Raw genomic sequence first — 21,507 nt, 5'->3', positions numbered from 1 at the left:
ATCGAGCCCGTATCAGGCTTCCTGCTCAGGCAAGGAATCTGCTTCTCTCTCTGGCTTTTCCCCTCTGTCCCTCCCCACTGCTCATTCTCTTTCTTTCTCAAATAAATAAAATCTTTTAAACATTTCTTATGGTAATTTTTCTGTAGCCTCCCTTTTCTCCCAGTAGATTGAGGTATGCCCCCCCACACACCAACTTAGATGTTTCTTGAGAGTCCATTGAGAGCAAAGCACTATGTACTATTGGGATATCCTAAATAGAACACAGCAAGGTAGATAAGAAGCCATCCTTGCCCTCGTGCATGGGTGTGGGGGGTCCAGGCTATGAGTTGGAGAAAATGAGTTAAAATAAAATTGGCACGTATGTTGGAGAGTTCATGTATACCTGGGGATCTAGACAAGGGCTCTAGGAAGGAAATGGAGTTTGCCGTGACCCTAGAACATCAGGTAAAGCATTGAAAATCCTGCATGAAAGAAGCCAGGCAAAGAGGGTGTTGTGAAGCAGCAGACTCAGTGGAATGCTCCCTGGCTTCCAGACACAGATGGGGTTCTTCTGGGTCTTTCTGTCCTTGCTCTACCTATCACTGAGTTCTATTATAGCACATCTGATGCTTTCCTGTCATCATCTTTCAAGCTTCTCATCTCACCAGACTGTGAATACCTTGACAGCCAAGATCCTTGAATTTTTAGTATAATCCCTGGAACATAATATATGCTCAGTAAATGTTTGCTGAATGAGGGAATAAATGAGTAAATGGGTGACTAAATGAGCAAAATAGCAAAAATTCAAGTTTAGGTCCAGTCAACTCTTCTACAAAGTAAATCTTACAGATTTACTTAATATGTAATTTGTTTAGGCTTTCTCAAAGAATGTTCCCCATTCACTCATCTCAGGAGATGGTGGAAAATGTGGTCTGTGGCTAAATTTTGAAAACTCAGACTATTCAAATTTTGGAGATTCATCATGTAAATTAAGATATTAAAGGCTCTGATAAGTTCTGCAATTAAATTTAAAAATGCTATTTAAATTTGCATTATCCAATATTTCTCAAACTTCTTAACTTGTGAATACTTATTCAGACTACACATTAATGTCCGTTGGAATTAGTGTACTTTAGAATGCATTTTGGGAAAACCGGCTCATGTTAATTCATTAGTTTGTAGGGATACATGCCAATGGGAAAGAAATAGGATTACAGGATATTTAGTTTGGATGGTTTCTTGGAGGTTAATATGTTCCACCTTTAACTCAATAGATATATTGAATTCATAGATAGTCTCTACCTTTAACTTTCTCAGGAAGTTGGAATTCACTCCCTTCCAGGGCTACCAAATATATTTTGAATAGTTTTAATTATGAAGATTCTTTCTATGATTTCCACCAGTCATGACCTAGTTGACCTTTTGGTATAAGAGTACAGGTTAAATTCTTTCCATATTATAGCCTTTTACATATTCAAATCAGCAAAACAATGATCTTATAATAACCTAGTATGCCTCTTTCAAGCAAAGAAATTCCAATTCCTTCTGTTAGCCAACATATGACAGATTGTTTCCAGGTCTTCACTTTCTAAACTGGCTACTTTTTTATATTCTTCAATTTGTTGATGATTTTTCCAAAATGTAGAAGCCAGAACATTATCTAGCATTGTCCTATAGAGATAATAATGCAAACCCCAATAGAATTTAAATTTTATAGTGGGCAGTTTAAAAAAAGAAAAAGAATTGGAATAAATTTAATAATACATGTTATTTAATCCAATATATTAAAACCATTACCATTTTAAGATTATTCTAATATGAAACTATTGAGATAGTTTACATTTTTTTTTCATGTTGTGTATTTGAAATTTAGTTTGTATTTCATAGTCGTAAGGTATCTCAATTCAGAAACAACATTTTCATCAGAAATATTTTATGTGTATCTGGATTTGATTTGAAAAAGTAGATTCACATGTACAAGTTATTCCAAATATACCTAAATATTTTCCAACAATTAATCACTAATACACTTTAAATTATAAATAACTAAAATTATATTCAACTTAAAATTTAATTCTCAGTTGCTGTAGTCATAGTTCAAGGGCTAAATAACTACCTGTAGCTATGGTTACCATATGGGTATTTTTCTTCCTTAGTTCTGGAAGGTCAAAGAAAAAGAAATGACTTTTTTTTTTTTAACCTATGTAGTAGACTATTAATCTCTGTTAAATTTCATTTTTATAAGTCACTTTTATAGGTCATTCAATGTAACTTGGGTTTCTTTGGATTGGAAACTAAGCCCCAAACTAGAAACCATTCTACAGACCACCTAATTAGTTCTGGGCATATAACCCAGTCAGTAAAAGAAAGAAGCTTATCAAAATTATCTCTTAAGGAGCTACTGTTTAAATACCCAGTCCTCCAATAAAGCATCAAGGTTTTCGGAGACTAGGAATTTTACTACTCAAGGACACTTTATTGAAAAGTCTCTTCGCATTGCTATGCTTTGTTGTATGAGAAGATCGATAATATCAATGTTCCACGAGAGGGACTATTTTTGAATATCTGTAACTAAATGAAGTTACTTGACTTTTTGCTGCAATAATATCCTGGTTCTCTCTTTTTTTCTTAATTTTCTTTACTTTTCTCTTTCTTTCTTTGCCCCTGCCACCACTCCCTATTCCATCTCCCCAGGTTATTTCCAGACTTCATTGAATAGTAAACTGTGCTCCTAGTCTTCAAATTTTAATAATGAAAGAATTCTGCTTTGCTCTTTTTAATCTTTCGGTACAATAGTATTGAAAGATTTAGAATGCAGAACCTCAAACTTTAGCTTATTTTGCACCTAAGGCGGATGGAATTTTTTTGTTTATTTTATATAATCTTATGTGTGTTTGTGTGTGTGTGTTGTACACATGTGCATTTTAATGGAAGGGGATACTTGAACAGTCCCATCATTAAATGAAACACTTGTGCCTTACCAATAGGAACTAAACAAGTTCATGACTCAGACCTTCTTGTTTCAATATTAAGGATCTGGAAGATTCTTTGATCTGGTTCTCTGTTTTTTCTCCATGTATCTGCACACTCACTAGATGTAAAAACTAATGCCATTTTGTGATGGTTTGAGTGTAATTATTAAAAATATCCTGAAAATAGATGCGTCAAAGGAACAAAAAACTTTTAAAGATCAGAAATAGATCCAAATGCATTTGAGAAATCAGTTTATAAAAAAGATGACATTTTAAATCATGGGAAAATAGAAACTATTCAATTAATGTCATTGAGACATTTAAGTAGTCATTTAGGGAAAATCGAGAAATTCATATTTTATAAAAGTAAATTCCATATGGATTCAAGAGGAAAAAATTGAATATATAGAATTACTAGAAAATATGAGTGATATTATACTTCTCTTGTTATGGTGATCTTTCTTGGGAAAAATTGAGAAATTCATACTTTTTATAAAAATAAATTCCATATGGATTCAAGAGGAAAAAATTGAATATATAGAATTACTAGAAAATATGGGTGAGATTATACTTTTCTCATTATGGAGATCTTTCTTAGCACAAATCAAAATCCAGGAAACATAAAATAAATATTTGATAAATTTGGCTAAGAATTAAAAAGTTCTGCAAAGAATATCAAAAGCTAAATTAAAAAACCTAGGAAAAATTTACAACTCAGAGAAAAAAGTTAATTACCTGATAATAACAAAAAATTCTTACTAATATTTAAGGACTAAATATTAAGGACTAAATATTTACTAATATTTAAAAAGAGTCAAAGGATTCCAAAATGTATTTCACAGAGAAAGAAATACAAATGCCAGTAAACATACAAAAAAACCAATTTTTCTCATAATCAAAGCATGAGTTAAGAGCTTTTACACTGGGACACCTGAGTGGCTCCATCAGTTAAGCATCTGCTTTTGGTTCAGGTCATGATCCCAGGGTCCTGGGAGATGGGTCCCTGTGCTCAGCAGGGAGCCTGCTTCTCCCTCTGCCCCTGCTCCTCCCTCAGCTTGTGCTCTCTCTGTCAAAATAAATAAAATCTTTATTTAAAAAAAAGAAAAAGCTTTTATACTGTGTCTTACTGCCTGGATGGTGTTCACTTACTAGGTCTGCAACTCCAATCAAGTTTCTTATGCTCTCTGAGCCTCAGTTTCCCCATTTAGGAAGTAAGACATATCAATATTATATATTCAAGATTATTGTAAGGATTAAAAGAGAGAAACTCAACAAAAGTATCCACTATGACAACTGAGACAGTGGTGACCACTGCTACTATAATTACTCTTAATATTATTGCTTTAGCACTTATCTTGGCCGTGACTTAAAAAGTGTGATCATCTCCATGTTGGGGAATGTCACAGAAAGAGTTCTTAGACTTTCAGATTTTATTCTCCAATATCATTTGATGTAGCCTTTTGGCATCTGGTAACAATTTAAAAGTTCTGACTCAGCAACTCCACTTTTAAGACATTATCCGTTTTTGTTGAATGAATAAACAAAACATTAAAACACACAATGAGAAAGAAAACCCCCTGCCTCTTAGCCCTCTGCTATCCTGATCTCCAGTACTACTGCTCAGAGGGAACAACTGGAAAGTTGCCATATTAAAAAAAATCATGTATATTTATTACTTATTATTTTAATTAGAGTAATGATAGTAAAACTCATTTATATAACAAAAGGATTCCTCAAAAATGAGTTGGTTATTATGTAAAGCATGTCAAGTAAAAGGACACAGAAGGAAGGAAATTTTTGTAGACCTAGAAGCCAATCTTTTTACTATGGAATTAGGGACTCCCTATAGGACCCAATTCCAATTTGCTTAACTCTCTCACAGGAGAAATATTAATAAAAATTGAATGTAAGTTCCTGAAAGTAATTGCCATGGAGAAAGGAAGGTGAAGCTGATTTTTTTTTTTTTTTTTTTTTTAAATGTGGCCGTGGGTGATAATCTCTTCCTTTTTGGGTGATCTTGGTAGGATGCAGCTCTCCTTGAGCATTGCCAGTGTGGAAACCAGACTATCCCTACATCTAGGCTCTATTATCTCTGTTTGAATGCTTTCTAAGCAAAGGAGCAGAACTTAGAGCTATAAAAGACACATGTATATGAAATACTTAGCCCCAAGCCTGGATTGGGATAAGCACAAAGTAAATACTAGTGACCACTCTTCTGTTGCCACCATTTATCATGGCTCTGGCTGGTGCAATGACTTGAGCATTTCAGGCATCATGTCTTAACGATTCTTGTGTGCTACTCTTCTATTGCTGCTGTAACAAATTACTGCAAATTTAGTGGCTTAAAACATGCATCATTTCACAGTTCTGTAAGTCAGAAGTCTGTTAGACTTAGCTGATTTTCTGCTTTGAGGCTCTCAAAGACCAAATTAAAGCATAGCAGGACTATACTCTTTTCTGAAGTATTTTGGGATGAATCCACTCCAATCTCACTCAGGTTCTTGGCCAAATTCAGTTCTATGGGATTGCAGGACTAAGGTCCCCATTTCTTTGCTCTTAGGTTTGGATGTCATGCTTAGCTTCTAAGGTTGCCCACATTCACTGACTTGTGGCCCTTTACCCTTCAAAGCCAGCAATGGTGGATTGTGTTCTTCTCATGCTTTGAATCCCTCTTGTGTTTTCTTCTGCTGCATCTGATTCTAGATAGAGAAAGTTCTTCACTTTTAAAAAAGTTTATAGGATCAGATCTGGCCCACCCAGATAATTTCCCCACTTAGAGATCCATCACCTTAATCACTGTGGCAAAGCCCCTCTGGTATATTCATATGGTCAGAGTCGGGGCATGAACATCTTTGAGAAGTTATTATGTAGCCTATGATAGTTCTTTGTGAGGTCTTAATTTTAGTTGTAAAAGGTGAAAGAATCAGACATAAGAAATATTAAGTTGGAACACTGATGCGATCTTTGAAAGCTTTCTTCTCTTACGGGGAAAAAGTAAGACCTCGTTTGTTTTGCTTCAGAGGTATTATAGACACACAGAGGATTCCATATTTGTTCTGCTGGGTGAACACCAAGTTTTGATGGAAAAATTACCAATGTAACCTGATTTATTTGGTGTGATCATGTAACCTTATGATTCGTAACCTGATTTTTGTCTCATTTTTGTTTTAAGTTGAAGCAAGAGCATGTTATTTTGGTATGCATTTAAATATGTCTTTTAGAACCTGTATTTTAACTTCAACTGTTTGCCCTGCCCCACCTTTGATGCATTTATTTCTTATGCTAGCATATGCTTCCTCCACCAATTACCCCTGAGTGAAGGGAAGCAGAATTTAGGCATTAGAAACTCCTGGATGTCCGGTGCCTGATGATGCTCGGCGACACAAATGTGAACTTCTATAATAAAGGAAAGCAGCTCATTTTCCCTGGCTCTCTCAGACACATCTATGGCCCACCTAAATAGCTGAGTATGAGCTTGCAAAAGCTTTGGTGAGGGAGCATTGCGTTTTGCAGCAATTAATTTTGCAGAGAAAGCAGTCTGTTTAAAGATGCCTGCAGCACTCGCTAAAATGGGGGTTGTTTTTCAAGAGCTGCAGTGGGCTCAGGCTGGCTCATCAACAAAACAACAATGCTAAAATATGGCCTCCTGGGTTTTGCAAAAGAAGGGACTAGAGGGGCAATGAATTATGCTCACCTGCTAGAGCTGGGTGAAGACTGTAATTGTTTAGCCCCCTAGCACTACCCTGCAAGGGTTAAAATGACAGAGATATTAGTTGGCAATGGCTAAAATTGTTGGTTTGAAGCTCTCGGCAATACGCACACTGTTATTTACCGGACTTGGTCGATTTACTTCTTAATGCAATAATGACCTGTGAAATGAAACGTGAGCTAGACAATTGTTCCTCATTGTTTCCAGTAAAACATTCTTTCATACCCCATTAAACCACCATTAATTCCATGTGAAAGAGAGTCACGCACAAGCACCCGATGGTCTCTCTCTCTCTTGGACTTTCTTACCCCCATGTTCCTGCTTTATTTTCCTCTTCTTTTTTTTTCCCTTCTTTCTCCCATTTCTCCAAAAGGAAGAGGGACATCATGGAGTACCTGGTGGGAATTCCTTTGCAGGGTGCCCCGAGTGACATTTCTTCTGAAACGGGCAAGGGTGCGATTGCTGATCCTCAATCTGGCTCTTCATTTGGCTTGGACAGGAAAAGAGCCACAGAAACAGAAGTTTGTAAAACAAGGGGCAATTGTTTAGGCTTGTTAAAAAAAAAAAAAAAAGTCCAAATGCCTATTTGAGTGAGTAGGCATCAATCTTCCCACGCTGGTGGCTGAAAAACCAATGTGGAGAAGCCAACCACTGTAAGTGGTGAGGTGCCTTCACTGGTCTGGGAAGGGGTCCTTCCCCTGCAGGAACACACAGGCCCCTCCCTCTCCCAGGAGCCTAATTGTGGCCTGCTTCCCCTTACCCAAGGACCTACTCTAGCTTCAGAGCTAAAAGCTTCAACCAAGATGAGCTGAGCCACACGGCAGGAGACAGACATGGGGCTTGTACTCATTTCCTTTACTGTGTGACTAGAGTGTTTTGCTCTCCATTTTGCCTCTTGTTGTTTGCCTGGTCACTGCATCCCTCTAATTTCTCCTCTGTGGTCACGTTGCCTTTCCTCTTCTGTGGTTAAATCTTCTCCGGCTTCCCTACAATTGTGAGGACATTTGTGATTCTGTTTAGAGTCCACCTGGATAAGGCAGGATGCTCTCTCCACCTAGGACCCTCAATCACATTGGCAAAGTCCCTTTTGCCATAGAAGGCAACATTCACAGAGTCTGATGATTAAGACATAGACATCTTGCGGCCATTGTTTAAGCACTAAAAATGCTTGGTGATTCCAAGATTCCAAGATGAAATATATATACACACACACACACATATATACCCACACATATATATGTGTGGGTATGTCACATACATACCCATACATATATATGTGTGGGTATGTATATATATTCATATATATTCCCATTGCCATCAGTCTCTTTCTGATCTTCAATGCATTTCTTCCAAATCTAAACAATTGAAACAGTTTCCTAATAATTCTTCCCATTTGTTCCATATGTGTGTGTGTGTGTATAGTGTGTGTGTGTGTGTAGTGTGTGTGTGTGTGTGTATATATATATATATATATATATATATATATATCTCAATTTGGTTGGAAAGTCCAGATTTGGCAATTTTGGGTATTTTTCTTTCCCTTTCTCCTCTTGAAAGAGATGAAGGAGAATGGGGAAAGAAAATATCCTGAGTTGCCTAAATCAGTCTCTCTCTCTTTCTCTCTCTCTCACACACAGATACATTCACAACAGATCCAAAATAACCGTCAATTGTTTTTAAATATTTGAACATTTTTCACTTCCAATTTTGGAGGTGGGTTTATCATCACCATTTGATATTCTCAACCACTGATTTTCCCACCTCTCTCAAAATTGTTCCACCTCAACCTACATTGTTCTTGAATAGCCAATCAGTTTGTAGGTGTGAACTCTGGCACTGGTCTGTATGATAGTATTCAGTCACTAGAAAGACTACTAAATTCCCCATATTCTCCTTTTAAGGAAGGAAATAACCAGCTGGGTCATCCCTTCACTCTTTCTAGTTTCCTGCTAAGAGCATATCTGACATTTTGCTACTTGCAGCTGCTATCATGAAGGTTCCAGGAGCAAAATGATTCCTTTATAATCGTATAACCTATTAGACCAGTCTTAGAGTCTTCAAGCCAGAATTCTTCCCTCTGTATTAGAATGTCTTTTAACAAAAAGTTAATTAAAAAATAAATCAGTAAAGTAATTACTTAAGTAAATAAATGATTAACGGCTCATTTAAAACAAGCTTCATTTTTTTTCCTAAAAAAAAGAAAAAAGAAAAAAAAACAAAACAATTGAGAGTAACCCTTTCCTGTTCAGAGTATGCCTATTACTGCAGCTATTCCATCTTTCCAAAAATTCCTACCTGTCCTTCAAGGGGATGTCCTCCCTTCTCCAGAACTAATGAAGTCTTTCTGCTCAGAAACCCCGTGCCAGGTTCTTGACTCTGTTGTGAGAAAGAATTCAAGGATGAGTCAGAGTAAAGTATAAGGGAAGAAGCTTAATTGCAACGTGAAACTATACTTTCAAGAAGTGAGAGCAGGTGAGCTCAAGGGAGAGCTTGCCCCCTGTGGTTTGGGTTTCTATCTTTTATTGACTGTTTTAACAAAGGGTGGCATATTCATGGCTTGAGGTGGGGATTTCTGGGAAGCAGGGTTATGTGCTTTTTCTTTTGTATTTGGTCAGCGGTTTCCTGTCATGGCACCATTAGGGAGGAGATTTTATTTTAAAAATATTTATTTATTTATTTATTTTTTAAAAAAATAATTTATTTATTTTCAGCATAACAGTATTCATTGTTTTATCACCACACCCAGTGCTCTATGCAATCCGTGCCCTCTATAATACCCACCACCTGGTACCCCAACCACCCCCCCCACCACTTCAAACCCCTCAGATTGTTTTTCAGAGTCCATAGTCTCTCATGATTCACCTCCCCTTCCAATTTCCCCCAACTCCCATCTCATATTTAATTTATTTATTTGACAGACAGAAATCACAAGTAGGCAGAAAGGCAGGCAGAGAGAGAGGCAGAAGCCGGCTTCCCGCTGAGCAGAGATCCTGATGTGGGACTTAATCCTAGGACCCTAGGATCATGACCTGAGCTGAAGGCTGAGGCTTTAACCCACTGAACCACCCAAGTGCCCCAGGGAGGAAATTTGAGTGTGTTAATGGAGTATAATGAAAGAACAATGTGAACTTTGGCCTGTTTTGTCAGCCATCTTGGGCCTGTCTGGTTTGATCCAGTTTCTTATAGTTTTGTTTTGGAGTGCTGCTAGGATAGGCCTCTGAATTCCTCATGGTTGGCCATGACTTCCTCTTTGCTGGCCTCCAGGCATCCTGTTAGAACCTAACTGCCTACTCTTACAATTATTCATGTTATATTTTGTTTAGAATGCTTAATCATGTTAGCATATAGTGGTGACTTCTTTTCCCCATTTGATTATAACCTCCTGGTCTACGGCCATACCACCCTGAACGCGACAGTCTCGTCTGATTATAACCTCCTGGAGGACAGGACAGATTTATTATGCTAATTGTAATTGTTCAACCAATATGTGTTGATTTTCTATTACAAAGTAATAATAGGGGTGCCTGACTAGCTCAGTCAGTACAGTCTAGGACTCTTGACTTCGGGGTTAAAAGTTCGAGCCCCTCAATGGGTATAGAGATTACTTAAAAATAAAAAACCTTGAGGCACCTGGGTGGTTCAGTGGATTAAGCTGCTGCCTTCGGCTCAGGTCATGATCTCAGGGTCCTGGGATCAAGCCCCGCATCAGGCTCTCTGCTCAGTGGGGAGCCTGCTTCCCCCCCCCTCTCTGCCTGACTCTCTGCCTACTTGTGATCTCTCTCTCTGTAAATAAATAAATAAAATCTTTAAAAAAATAAAAAAATAAAAAACCTTAAAACAACACAAAACAAAGTAATAACAGATACTACTATTGTGCTAGCTTCCATTTACTGAGAAGTAGTGGTTGGGTGTCTCATACATGCCAGCCCTTATGTTAGGTGCTTTATATATCATATCTTTACAATAACTTTGCAAAGTAAGCCTCATTTTTATCATTTGAAATGAATGAAACTGAGGCTCTCAGAGTTTAGTGACTTTGTTTAAGAGGCTATGCCCAGTGGTAAAGCCAGGGTTTATATCCAAATCTGGCTGAATTCAATGCCTAAATTTTTTTCTTGATGCCCATGACCCTTTCTATATGGAGGCTCTCTGAAGAATTACATGTGAGATTCATCTTTCACCCTGAAGGAGATCCTTTACTATAATAGTCCAAGTGTCTAACTATAATCTGGAGCAAAATAAGATAAGCACCTGCAGATATCTGAAGAGTACTTGGAGCAGACTGGATGGGTGGGGTTTTGAACAGAAGAACCAAGAACTTTTCACACTGGGGCATGAATAAAGGACACAGATAACACAGGGTATATGTATTTTCATAGACTTCTGTTTACTTCAGTAGCTACACAGGGGGATGGTGGTGTTGGGGGGGAGTACTTTGAAGATTTCACAATAGAGGAGGGGCTTATAAGAAGCTGTACTTTATAAAGATTACTCAGGCTGTAGGAAGCAGGGTGAAGATTGAGTAGGAGAAGGGAACAAATGGGAAGACTTGTTAAGACACCTTCAATTGTTAAGGTTTGGAGGAAATGCATTGAAGATCTGAAAGAGATTGATGGCAGTGGGAATGGAGAGGATGTATAGATCAAAGAAGGGCAAAAGAGAGGAAATAGAAGGGGCTTCCCTACTCCTGACCACCGGGGACTGATGAGAGGAAGTCAACATGGCATATTTTGGGGGAATGGAGGTTCCAACAGCAAATGTGGAGAAGTAAGATAAAGAGGATGATTGCCCATGCTTTTGCCTTTATTGAGTTTGGGGTGCCCACTGTATGGGATGGGAACTATTCACATATGCAGTTGGTGGCTGGAATCTCTAGGATTAGAGACTGGGAGATAAGTTGCAGCTAGACATAAAAATTGAAGTTTAGCTGGACTTAAGAGGTTGGTGTAACATTAGGGGGAAAAATGATGCCAACGAAGGGAGAAAGCAAATAAACTGATGCCAGAGTGTTGAAGAATGCATGGCACTGAGGAGAGCCTTTGTTTGACAGTGTGCAAGCAGATGAGTGATACATGATATTTTATGGCTTGTTACAGAGACAAGAAAGCCCAAAGATAGGACTACCCACCGTGGGAGCACAAGCTCTCATTGTCTGCTTACTTGCTGGCTTCTGGGGTACTTACAGGACAAAGATGGGATGAAGTATCATCCAGCAGGAGGAGAAGCTGGGCTGGTCTTGTGATGGAGGAAATAGATGCAGACACAGTATGATGTAGGGGATTGGCTCACCCCAGGTTTTGCCACCCTGTAAGTAAGTACTTCCCTTACCTACACTGCTTTCTCCTTTTTAGCCTGGAGTGGCGCACTTTCTCTCTCTCTCTCTCTCTCTCTCTCTATATATATATATATATGTGTGTGTGTGTGTGTGTGTGTGTAATTTTAAGATTTTATTCATTTTAAAGAGAGCATGAGCAGAGGGGAGAGGCAGAGGTGGAGGGAGAAGTAGACTCCCCGCTGAGAAGGGCACCCAATGTGGGGCTCGATCTCAGGACCTGGAGATCACAACCTGAGCTGGAGGCAGATGCTTAACCAACTGAGCCACCCAGGTGCCCCTGGAACTGCTATCTTTGCTGCCAGATGTTTTCCTTCAGAAAGTCATTTTTAAGATTAAACACACATTCATTCATTCCTTTATTCAGTACATATTTATTGGCATATTGTGATAGAGCTAGGTGTGCAAAATGACATAATTCCTGCCCTCATCTTATTAGGGAATGTAAACAATAAAAGACAAATATATACATACAAACAAATGAATATATAATTATATTCATGATAAATGCCATAGTAAGAGTGTCATAGTGCACCATACTTTAAAAAGGTAGAGACGGGTGAAGGGGAGTCAATGAAGGTGACTCTTGGAAGTGATAGTCAGACTAAGACAGAAACTGCGTTGGCATTCACCAGGTTATGTGTGGATGGGAAAGCTTTCTAGACAGAGAGAAATCCCAAGGCAGGAGGAGCAGAACATTGGAGGCAGGAAGACCAGAGGGACTGAGTAATGCTGGGAGCACAAATATAAAAGTAGCCTGTGATGAGGTTGGACGATGGATGAGGCCAGATTCTGAGGAACTTTGTGGGACATAAGAACATGAGATTTTAGGGATGCCTCAGTGGCTCAGTCAGTTAAACATCTGCCTTTGGTTCAGGTCATGATTCCAGAGTCCTGGGATCGAGTCCCACATAGGACTCCTTGCTCGGCAGGGAGTCTGGTTCCTCCTCTCCCGCAGCTCTCCCCGCTTGTGCTCCCTCACTCTCTCTGAAAAACAAATAAATAAAATCTTAAAACAGAAGAAAAATGTAAGATTTTATTCCACTTGCAAAGGAAACTCATGTAATTGACTTCGCATTTTTAAGTTTGGAAAAAATAAATGGTGATTTGCAAGGATGGCTGACAGAGATAAATTAGCATTTCTACTGCAGGGATCCAGGTGATAAAAGATGGTGGCATGGGCTGCTTATGTAGCAGTGAAGATCTGCTAATTTTCTTGATAATTTAGAAAATATTTAATAGAAGATACAGAAGTATGATTGGTAATAGAATTGATTAAGAGTGCTTTGTTCTTCAGCAATGCCTCCCGCACCTTGACTCCACACACGTGTCTGAAAGCTTTCCTAGTATTTGAAATGCCACATACATGTCACTCATTGAGATTCACTGAAGTTAAGTCATTCTTTAAAATATACATAGTCATATTTCTTTTAAGACTTTTTTTTTAAATTCACAAAAATTTATGGTGATAATGACATGACAAGAGCCATATTAGATCCTAGGGATGCAAATGTGAATTAAAAAAAAAAATCTGTGCTTGACAAGCTGCCAGATCTTGCTTTGTTTATGAATTTTGTCAAGGGCATAGTGAAATTTTTGCTAGAAGAGAGCAATGCCATTTATTGCACAGTACAATCAGTCCAATTAAAAGATTGGGAAATTAGCTCTGCTAGTCTAAGAGACATACTATTTATAACAGAATTTATACTTTAGAAAGATAGGAACAGATATTACCTCTTTTTATTCTCACAATGATCCTCCAAGTCTGTGGTTAGTTAGTTAGTATCTGGCTGATATTTAAGTTAAATCTGTATTCATATACATAGTTATAAATGGCTACTTCTGCATTTCTATGAAGCAGCCATGTCAATATATTAAGACATGGCCATTCTAGCCAGGTAGTATATATACTGAATTAAATAATTAAATAATTATTTAAATGATTAAATAATTGTATAATATTTATATTATATAATTATTAATAATATTAAATAGTTAAATAAGACAATGAAATGTCCCAACAGCATAAGCACAAAAATAGTATAACCCTCATACCGTATTTTAACTACTTCAATGATAATTTCCCACAGCATAAATAAGAAATCAACTCCAAACACATGAACATTGCGTTTGTATTTCCCTTTGTCTTGATGTGGTACACTTGGGTGCACCATGATATTGAACTATGTTACCAACTTTAAATGCTGTTGCCAGGTTTTTTTATTTGATTGTATCTCCATTTATCCTTGCTCCATTTTATGTGAAAGAGGCTGGAGATCTCATCAATCACTTTCCCTGAGACTATCTCTATTTATCTATAGATCAGATGACAGATAACAAATGCTATTTAATGGATCTGACATAGCATAATCTCTCCGTGCTCAATTTCAAATCCCACCAGTCATACCCTTATTGCTTAAACTTCAAGTAGATCATCTGCAAAGAAGTTTTTAGTATATTTATGTATCCTTTAGAGAGTTTAGCCTCCTAAGCAATAGTGACTAGGCCCACATTTCTAGGCTTTGAACATTAATGCCAGTATTTTGTGATTCTGTTCCATGAAGACAACATTTACCCCATTTTCCCCCCCAGAGTAAGTAGGCATCAGAGAATAACAACTGTGGTTCCTAGAATCCAGAAACATGGCCCACATCATTGGGCAGATGTAGTGAGGTACATATACGCAGGGAGGAAAAAGCTACTGAGAAAGGGTGCAGTATGCATATAGGCCAAGCAGACAGCAGTCCAGCCGACATGATCTGAAGGGCCCCAAAAGTGGTTTCTCTCCCTCTTCCACCTTCAACATAGCCCGCTTGCCTTCAGGCACTGCGTTCCCATAGAAAAGATTGATCATTAAACATAGTGAAGAATTTCTTATCTTGAGCAGGCCACTCTTAAGATGTCAGTGCTCTGAGATGTAGCAGAAATTTTTAACCAGTAGCAAAAAATTACTTAGCTCATTTAACCAAAGGTTTCTACCCTGGAATTCCTTGCTGAGGTATTGTGACCTTTGGAAATGAGACACATGTGGTAGGTACTTGCAGTGAGGGTCAAAACAAGTAACTGTCTTCTCTGTCTGAACTTGGCCTACCCGTTGACTTTATTATCCAGTCACCTTGAGCCCAGTCTACCCTCTCTAACACTGCCGTATGTAGTCACATCTGTCTCCCTTCCACTCTGTTCTCAAAATCCCCTTCCCTGCCCTGTCTCAGGTGATTGCTGACTCAAAATACCAATCAGGGTGAGGGAGTGAGTCACTACTTGGGAACCTTAAGCAATGTGTGAATATTTCATTTGTGCCCCTGAGGAGGATATTGGGATCCCTGACACAATGGAATAAAGAGTTAGGAAGATCTGAGCCATGAGGCCTGCCAGGAGCTGGGACCAAGGATTTAATGCAGCCAGCCCCTCTCTCTGCTCTTGCTGCTTGTCTCTGCTCCTTGTGACTCTTGGCCTCATTCCCCTCTAATGCTGAGGAACATTTTCCATCTAGTTCAGCTTAGTAATTCCAGCTGCAAAGGAATTTTGTTTTCTCCTGGTATCTGTATAGCAAATCCAGGGAAAGACCGGTAATTCCTATTTGGCCTTTATGTCTCTTGGAGAACCAATCATTGGATCCAAGGGAATGGGGGAATAGGACTGGACAGAGCTTGGTTATGGATCCACTCTTAGCCAGAGGTCAGGATCCATAACCTGGAGAAGGTGGAGGGGCAAAGACATATGGGCCGCCAAACTGGAGCTGTGTAGTATACTATATTCTGAGACCCATATGAGAAGGAAAAGCTTTGTGAAGCTTTTCCTGACCCTGCAGTAGGAGTGGGCGCCCTTCCCCCATGCCTCTGCCTATCAATAAATCTGAAGCATTCACTAATTTGATTTGTGTATTTACCTATATTGACACTCCAAGCTTGCTGAAGTTAATACTCTTGGAATGTTTTCAGATACATGCTGTATCTCCCATTAGCTCTTGCTCCTAGATTCCAGAGTGTGTTAGTGACTGGTATGAAGGGTGTGGTCAGGCTAAATGACCAGAAAGTCATTTCAACTCCATGCCACATATTATCAGCCCTCTTGGGTGAAGCCAGCCCTATTCAGAGGACATTCTAGGTTTTGGCCTTCTGTTGGCCTTGTTATAGCAAAATATTTCAAACAATGTTGAGTATTGTGTTTCAATTTAAGACAAACAGGCTTATAAAAATAATCTGTGTTCCAGCAAGGGGCCTTTACTAACTTTCCTTTTTTATTACTGAAACTTGATTTTGAAGGATTTTATTATTCAATTTTTTTTTTTTTTTTTTAAAGCATAATGAACACCCACATACCCACCATCCATCTTTAGGGGTAAAACATTATAAACTTACAAAGTTAGTTGAGGTCCCTATAGGCCTCTCCCTTATATCAGTTGAATTCCCTTACCTGCCCCTCCCAGAGATAACTATCTTGAATTTGGTATTTCTTATTCCTATGTATTTCTTCATACTTTTTCTTCTTTAGTTAAGTTTAGTTACAAAAGAATGAATAAACAAGCTTCTACCCCACAAGGAAATATACCAGTAGTAGTGGCATTTCTCACCCTGTTATTGGCTGTGTTCAAATGTCTTTCCATACTAGGTTATCCTCCCAAGGAATTGACATCAACTCTATCAGTATTATTGAGTAAATGACATGAAGCTACAAAGAGGCAAAACGGGAATGTGCTCAAGGACAAAACCCAGGTCCCAAGCTTGCTGAGGAAGATAGAATATCTCTAATGTATGTCTTTTGTGTTCCTTATCAGACCAGGTGTTTCTCAACATCCTGCTAATAGAATAACATTTAATTTTAATTCTAAGCATGCCAGATATCTGGATGGTCATCCAGATAAGTCAAAACTGTGGAAGTCTTTGAAAGTGATTCGGTTATGAATTCCTGCTTCCTTTGTGTGTAGTAAGAATTGGTTTTTAGAATTGTCTGGCCTTCCAGGAACAAGCATAATGAAGTGGAAGAAGCTGGGCTACGTGGCTGTCCCAGTTAGTAGCTCTGTGACTTTGGGCAGGTCATTTATGTACTTTTAGTCTAGGTACAATGATACCTGTTCTGCCTACTTTTCACAGTTGCTTCTAGGGAAAAAAAAAAAAGTGAGACTAATTCATGTGGCTCATAAACTGTAAAAACACCATAAATATAAAGGATAATATCTTTGGTGGACACTGTTCTGTTTCCCATCATGCAGGCAGAAATGATGGACATGTTTATTTTGCCTGAGTAAATATTTTTTAGACTTGAGGCTCAATCACGAGAACTCTAATTAATTATTTCCATTTAATGTAAGATTTTAGCATTTGAAAAATTGTCTTATATTCATTTGCTTTGACATATTCCTAGTCCTGAATCCAGATGTCAAAATCTATCTACTTACTGATTATGTAAAAAAAGAGGTAAATGTGAATTCTCTCTTGTACTGTAGCTTCAGGAGAGGCTCCAAGGCCTGGGAATACAAAACAACATTATTTTGTTGTTGCAACAACAACAACAAAATAATGGCAAAAACTTCACCTTCTAAAGCAAGGTGCTTGAGTTCCAGCTCTGTTCATGGAACTTTCTGCAACAATGGAAATTTTCAATATCTGTGTTATCCAATATGGTATACTGGAGTATTGAGCAGTAGAAATATGGCTCATGAGATCAAGGGACTGAATTGTATTTTATTACTGTGGTCAGTTTAAAGGTAAATGTATAGAACCACAAGTGGTTGGTGGGTACTGTGTCAGACAGTGAAGATTAAGGCGATAGATGTTGATCTTGCAGAGCAAGTAGTTAAAATGTAATGCACCTCTGCCTACCTAACATATGAAAGACTGGCTAAAGCAGCTTACTCAGAGGGATCGTCTCCCCTAGCTTGCTGAGCAAAGATGGCCAACAGTAGACCAGGTATGGGTCTCTTAGAGGAGAGGATCATGCATCATTTTAACAGAGACCCACCCAAGAAGGAGACACTCTCCTCAGGTGAGAGGAAGACACCAGACAACAGGGGCTACCGAAAAAGTAAAGTCTTAAGTGATCAGCAGGAATAGGCATCACCATGCCAGGCAGGCAATTCACATCTTTAGTATAAATCCCTGTGGAACCCTCAGGAAGACCTAACTCAGAAAAGACTGTTTTAGAAATCTGAAATACTCAGACAATATCAGAGCTAGGTTTTAAATATTTTGGTAAAGGAAGACCTCTTCTTTCCTATGTTGCTCTTCCCTCTCTTGACCCCGGGCTCCAGGCTCAACCCTGGAGGACCAGTGGCTTCCTAGTGAGCGGAGGAAGAAAAATCAAGAGAGGGAAATGGTGCAAAGCCAACCACATTCTTTTCCATCACAAATTTCTCAGCCTGAGGAAGACTCAAGATGAGGGAAGGAAGACGTTTTCAAAAAGAATTTGAGATTGTATTGGATTGGACTGGAATTTTTCATATGTGAAAGCAATCAGAAAAGTCATGTCATCTGCCTAGGGTTTCATCCAGAACCTGAGAAAAATCATTTTGACAGCATGAGTTTAAATGAGAATTGGTTAGAAACCCTAAATTTCTCGCTTGTACCTGCTGAGTCTAGTTCATTCAATAAACTGATTATAATACTAAGGATAATTGTACATTATTAATGATACATTAATAGTGATGGTGATGAATGGCTAACATTTGTCAAGTGTTTACAGCCTTCTAGGTACTCTTCTGAGCACTTTATCTGTTTTAACCCCTCAGCTGGAGATACATATGGAACTGATTCCTCACTATCTGAGATCAGAAAACTGAACCATTAGATTTTTGGAGTCTCACTGGAAGATAGAAATTACACCTACTGGACAATCATTATCATCTTATAGTAAGCACATTTATCAAGCACTTCACATGCATTATTTTATTTAGTACTTTAACAGTGCTATGAAATAATAGCACTATTCATTTTATGGATGAGTAAGTTGAGGTTTAGAGGAATGAAGTCAGTTTACATAATGGTGAGTATAGGCTAGGAATCTAGGGCTGTTGGGCCTCAATGTCTTATTAAAGAATATGGCTTTTTGTCCATATTCTACATGGTAGGAAAGGACCAGTGCTCACCTTTTTTCTTTTCTTGAAAACAAGCGCATTAGTTATAAAGAACAAGAAAATGTCTTGCTCAAGCAAAACTTTTAACTTTAAATTGGTAAATCTGAACCTTGCAAAAACACCTTGGGTACTAGCTAATAATTAAATTAGTTTCTTCTCTTGTCCCAGACTCTTAACATTAGTATGGAGAAAAGTGTATACAGAAAATGGCTCAAATTGACAGTTGATCTGTATTACTGTAAATACAGGAAAAACAAAAACAAAGGGCAACTCTTCATTTCTAACTGCCTTGAGTACTCCTGATCCTTCCAAATCTTCTTTCTCTCCCCTTGATTTCATTGTTGTTCTTAAAATGAATTCCAAAACCCAAGAGAAGGATAAGACTCTTACCAAGAAGAAAAGGAAGAAGCTAGGCTGTTATGGTTCAGTGTATTTTGAACTCTTGAAATTTGGGGCCTATTTATACTTCAAGACAAACAGAGATCATGTTAACAATAGCAGATGTTGTAAGGAAGGAATAGAGTTTTTTATAGGCAGATCTATGTGGGGTCAGAAGCAATAGGTTCTTCCTGTGGAGGAAGTCGGATGGGCAGCTGCAGTTTGGCTAGAAAAGCCTAGTTATTGTATTACAGTCCAGGCTGAGAGCACAGTGCAGTGCCCATCTCTGTTGGTTGGATGCTTGTGCAAATTTGCTACTCCTCACACAATTTTCTGCTTGTCCCAGGCATTACTTCCAAAACTGAGTAGGTGGCTCAAATGCAAGGAAAACATCTAAGCATTTTGAAGGAGCTAGGAGATGCCTCATATTTGCAAATATGATTGGAAGCATTTATCTTTCCTTCCCCACCACATCTTCTAAATATTAGCATTTAATAAAATACACATTTCTTTCATTTATTTTGAACTCCCTCCAAAGCCAGCAAATACCAGAACCTCAAATGTTATGATAGGATAGGTTCTTTATTGGTTTGTTTTCTTTTCATTCTTTCTGTTTTTACTGTGTGATTCTTTTTCATTATAAATCCTTATGTTTCCAACTCAAGGAGCCTGACTAATCAGAAGGGCTTCCAGCAGAGGTAGACAAATATTCTCAGTGCTGTCCTGAGACCCTACAGATGCAGATAGCTCTGCTATTCACAGGAAATGAAGAAGTCAGGTCCATCAGAGACAGGGGATTTCCTTTTCAGATAAAGTATGTTAGCTGTTGCATATTACTGATATAAAACTCAGGAGTAGAGACAAGATGCTCTCAGATGGTGGGGGAAATGGCCCCTTCTAAACCAGGATGCCTCTGAAAACAAAGACTGAGACATAGGTTATTTATTTGGGAGGTAATTCCAGGAAACAAATGTGGGGGACAAGAGGGAATGCAACTCAAGATGGGGCTTATAGGAGATATTTGATCTTGTGAGGCCTTCTGAGAACTTATGAAATGTATCTCAATACTAACCATGGGCAGAGACAGAACACACAAGACACAGGTTCATGTCTCTGATCGGTCAAAAGTAGCTCCAACTCAAACATGTTCTGTTTGCACACGTATGATTGCAAGATGGTGCATCATGAAGTAGCATCAGAGAAATCTGGAGTCAGAAGGCAAGTAGATCTCTCTTTGGATTTCTTGTACTTAGAACTGAGAGCTGTGTCAGTAGCTGGAGAAAAAGTTAATACCATGGAGATTTGAAGTGGCATACGGAGTTATCCAACATAAGCCTCCTCAAAAAATGGTTATTATAGGGTTGTGGTTCAGAGCTAACTCAGAAAGATATGAATTGAGGCCCCATCTGGATTATTTCCCAGCTATGTATCTGGGGCAAGTCATTTGCTCCCAGCTCCAGTTTTCTCATTTATTAATTAATGGCATTTATATGGTTGTTGAGATGAGTAAATAAGTCACATAAGTTTCATGCCTAGTACATTGTATATACTCAATAAGTTCTATCATTGATATTTAATAGTATTAATATTAAATATATATTTGATGAGTTAGGTCTACAGCTCAAATCAATGGTGGCAAAGCTCTATTTAGAGAAGTGAAAGGAAATTTTCTTTTTAAGATTTTGTATATTTATTTAAGAGAGATAATGTGAGATGGAGGGAGATCACGAGCAGGGGGAAGGGGTTGAAAGAGAAGTAGGCACCCCGTTGAGCAGGGAGCCCCATTCTGTACTCGATTCCAGCACCCCTGGAGATCATGACCTAAGCCAAAGGCAGATACTTAACCAATTGAGCCATCCAGATGCCCTACAGAGAAGTGAAAAGGAAGTTTTGAAGAGATGTAGGATTCATACCTTTCAATGGATCGCTATGATTCCTATACACATGAAGTACATTATAGACTGCTATTTTTTTTTAAAGATTTTTTATTTATTTATTTGACAGAGAGAAATCACAAGTAGACGGAGAGGCAGGCAGAAAGAGAGAGAGGGAAGCAGGCTCCCTG

At 38.3% G+C, this 21,507-nt stretch overlaps 1 protein-coding gene across 12 annotated transcripts in view; it reads left to right on the top strand.

Annotated features, from left to right (window-relative positions):
* The window catches only part of PKHD1 (PKHD1 ciliary IPT domain containing fibrocystin/polyductin), a 475,771-nt gene that overhangs the window by 360,784 nt on the left and 93,480 nt on the right, over window positions 1-21,507 (top strand). The window contains exon 63 of one of the 12 annotated variants that reach the window (XR_006385080.1): window positions 11,757-11,967. The exons of the other annotated variants lie outside the window; for them this stretch is intronic. The gene's annotated coding sequence lies outside the window, so the exon portion shown is untranslated. The remainder of the gene's footprint in view (window positions 1-11,756; window positions 11,968-21,507) is intronic. 12 annotated transcript variants of the gene reach the window in all.

The sequence above is a fragment of the Neovison vison genome, chromosome 1 (genome assembly GCF_020171115.1).
Source record: "Neovison vison isolate M4711 chromosome 1, ASM_NN_V1, whole genome shotgun sequence".
Classification (NCBI taxonomy): domain Eukaryota; kingdom Metazoa; phylum Chordata; class Mammalia; order Carnivora; family Mustelidae; genus Neogale; species Neogale vison.
This window is presented reverse-complemented; position numbering and strand designations above follow the sequence as displayed.